This window comes from Danio aesculapii, chromosome 22 (assembly GCF_903798145.1).
Source record: "Danio aesculapii chromosome 22, fDanAes4.1, whole genome shotgun sequence".
In the NCBI taxonomy this organism is placed as follows: domain Eukaryota; kingdom Metazoa; phylum Chordata; class Actinopteri; order Cypriniformes; family Danionidae; genus Danio; species Danio aesculapii.
Genome location: NC_079456.1, coordinates 9,445,680 through 9,449,988, shown reverse-complemented (window position 1 = coordinate 9,449,988; position 4,309 = coordinate 9,445,680).

The following is a 4,309-nucleotide window of genomic DNA, read 5'->3' as shown; positions in this document are numbered from 1 at the left end:
TTTTGACAGACTGTAGCGGTGCATCGGGTGCCCTGGCCTGCAGCATTGAGATGCAAAATACATCTTTTGCTGGCATATCTTCGTTTATGCTCTCGACATTTTCATATAGGTAAGTACGTAAGAATATTTAAGTAACTTTACAATTGTCATTGCTTCAGCTTCAAATACTTATTTTAATTCAGTGTAACACTTTAGTTTTGGGGTAGAACTGCATTTAAATCTTAACAAGTAAACTTAGTGCGTATGGATTTAAGATTGTGAAGTAATTGATTGTTAAAATATTGTAAAATACTTTTAAAATCTTAGTTACAACTTACATTTGCTGATTTACTCACCCCCTGTCAAAAAGTACATTTTCGACTTCTTTTCTAGAACAAATAAAGGTTTTTGTTGAAAACATTTACATTTAGTCATTTAGCAGACGCTTTTATCCTTTTTTTAGGCATGTACCTCTTGCGTTATTATGTGTCTCTCAAGTTGTCTCGGGAAGCGATACCACAAAAATGGCGCAGGTGTGACGTCACACACAACAAACGCACGTGAGTGACAAAGACCGATTAGAGTATCCGCATTGATCATCTGAATCGTACAGAAGACTAAAAAACATGCAGATGATTTTTCTGTCTGTTTGCTTTTTACTTTTGGAGGGCAAGTATATTTCTGTCTTTCGGTTTATTTTTTTTTAAACTGACACTGAAACAAACACGCAAACTGATGATTTACAGCAAATATACAATTATATTTTGAAGTAACAAAGTGAAAGCAAAAGCGTCTCAAAACCGATAGGCTTTGCCAATCATCAGAAGGACAGACGTAGTTAGCCTAGTATTATAATTTGACGAAGTAAAAGATACAAAATATTGCCTATGAGCATTATGGAATATGAGCATTCATATAAAATTTTTCTTTTTCCAAAGTAAAATACAGAAAATGCAGGAAGTTGTTTTATCAGCTGTTTTGTTGTCTATTAATGGATTGCTTGGGATCATTATCCTGAATAATAACAATTAGGTGCTTTCCAGAATTACAGCATGATGACAAAATCTTGTCTATATATTTCAGTAACTCAGACAATCAACACCATTGGTAGAAATGCAGCCTAACAATTAAAGCTCTGTTATCAACCAAAGGAGCTGACTTTACTAGAAAAATGTATGGTAATCCAACCGCTCAAACGTTTACACAAGTGTAACACTTACACTAAAATTAGGCATTGCAAGTTTTAAAGAATAAATAAATTACATTCATTCATTTTCTTTTCGGCTTAGTCCCTTTATTAACCTGTGGTCGCCAGAGCGGAATGAACCGCCAACTTATCCAGCATATGTTTTACGCAACGGATGCCCTTCCAGCTGCAATCCATCACTGGGAAACATCCATACACACTCATTCACACACATACACTACGGACAATTTAGCTTACCCAATTCACCTGTACCGCATGTCTTTGGATTTATGGGGGAAACCAGAACACCAGGAGGAAACCCATGTGAACACGGGGAGAACATGCAAACTCCACACAGAAATGACCCAGCCGAGGCTTGAACAAGCAACCCTCTTGCTGTGAGGTGATCGTGCTAACCACTGCGCTGTGCTGCTAAATAAATGACAAATTCTGAACTAATTTATTCAGCAACAACGGGTTATGACTTCTGCTGGTGGGGACCGCAGACATTTAACCATCCAGTTGTTGAGTGGTTGAGCTTGTCTGACTGACATTTGAGAAAGATTTGAGAGAGTGTATTTAAATATGGCCAGCGCATAAATTAACATTTTTGTCAAATGGCTACAGAACAGTGGAAATCCTGGAAAATGCTTGATTTTTAATGTAGTGTTTTTAAGGTTAGAAAAGTGCTTGGATTTTGGACAAAGTGCTTGAACCTGCTTAAATTTAAAATTGCAGGGGTCGAAATTGTGACGGTTTTGATTACATATGCACGCACAATTTTATCTATGTGACCTCAAAATATATTTAGTGGCATATGTGCGAGTGCAAAAATTGTTGCCGTGCAACCAGTTTTCATTACAAAATTTTCACGGCATGCGCGTATTTATGGAGCTAAAAATATGTCAAAACAAGCTGAATTTGAATTGTGTTCAGTTGAATTATTAACAATTGTAATTTAATAAAACTGATTTTATGCTATTAAAAATGTTTTGAATTTGAATTTCTTAACTTGATTATTGAACATCTGAAATTTGATAACTGAATTATTTTAAGTCAGATTTTTATAGACATATTTTCAAACTTCAGATTTTTTTTTGGTTCTGAATTCATAGACTGCAGATATTGGGTATGTAAAAATACAGTTTTAAGTTTTCAAGATAATGAAATTCAGGGGTCATCAACAGGGACCAGTAGATGATCACCGAAATGTCAAACTAAGCATTTTGGCCAATCACAGAGCTGCATGAGTTTGCTGGCATTTGTTTGGCTCAGGAGGACACCATTCGTCTGCAAATTGACTATCGGGGGTCAGCTATTTTCAGTAGTTTGTGTAATAACTATACATGCTTCAGTGAACCAAATTCATATATTTAATTCAATTACATCTCATTGGTTAATCAAACTTAAGCTTTTGGTGTTTTGGTGGATAAAGAGCTGATTTTGTACTGTAACCTTATCTTTTTAGTTAAGAAATTGTAATTCAAAACATTTTAATAGCATATAATAATCAGTTTTATTAACTTATAATTGTCAATAATTCAAATTCAGATTGTTTTGGCATACTGTTAGCTTCACACGTATTTAGTAGTCATTTACCCAGCCAAACCAATCAATGTAAAAAATAGCAATGCACATGAAATATCATGAACAACTGGTCATGAAAGTTTGGTACTACACCCAAACAAAATCTGACTGTAAGCTCATTTCTTGAGATATCAACTTTAGGTAGAAAGAGACCAAACTTAAAAACATACTTCATCCAATAACTGAACTTTTTTTATTTTTAATTCACTTTTGGGTGAACTATCCCAATAAATCTATGCTCGAAAGAATTCAACAATTTAAGTTCAAATGTCATATTGTGGTTTTTTTTTTAAATTGGACAAGTTATTCAAATATGAAAAGTACATACAACATATATAAACTTAATTAACCATGGTTGTTAGGTGCTGGAAAAGCACAAACATCTTGAAAGTGCTTAAAAAGTTCTGGAATTTGAAGTTGGAAAAGGTGTAAGAACCCTGATTTTATTTCCACATTCACTTGTCTAGATTCTTGGTTATACTGGTTTAAAATCCACCCTCATGTTAATGGGGAAAACGTATAAGATAAGTGTGATGAGTGTAATGTTCCAAAAAAAGTAGGGCACATTATTATCAAAGTGTAACAAAGATAAAACAGAAAGGAGAACATTAAAAGACAAAAATGTATGATTTAAAACAAGAGTTGAGTTTGAAAGGATCATTGGGTCAGATGAAAAAAATGTGGAAAATTAACAAAGCTCTCTTGAATTCCCCTAGAGATACAGGACTGGAGCATAACATATAGGCGAGGGGACAATGGTTTGAAATCAATGCACTATACGCAATAATCCTTGTCAATTTGTACAATGAATTTCATAGTATTAATACATCAACTGGTGTCTATATGATATAGGGCCATCAGCTGCTAAACATCGCTTGTACATTGTTTATCTTTTTTTGTCTGTTTTTATTTGGTTTATTGGATGCCTTCATTATATCAGGCAAAGAGGAATTTACATTCATTTTAATGTTTATTATGAGTTTTCAAATAAAAAGCCTGCATAGTAAATGATGTATATAAATAATATCTAACATTTACAGCTCTATTTATTATTTAAGATTCGGTTTATAGAACATTAATATTTTATAACAGCAAATTCAGTAGATTAACTCAATAACATGCCGAAACTCAAAATGCAGAGACGGTTTTTAAATCAAGTTCAAATAACCTTTCAGGAGATCAATGTGGAGATCGGCTAACATTAGTTTTGTCCTCCTAATTATTAATTCAGACCCATAAAGACAATTACTGCTAGATAGCGATCACATGTATTCTCCCCACGGCTAGGTTAGGCGTGTATCAGCAAACTAATAATAAAGCCCTGACCTTACTGAATAACCAGTGTTCAATCAGATCCTGTATGCCAGACAGTGAAGATTACTGCTGAACAACCCATTTTATCATGGTAAAGTTACACAGAAATCGAATAATAACACTTCCATCTCTTCTCGAAGCTCCGACGTTTGCTTTAAGAAACTTCAAGTCTCCTCCGTGAACACGGAGGGGCGGGCTTTATGACCTGACGTGTGCCACACTTAGTTACAATCAGCCATTGAA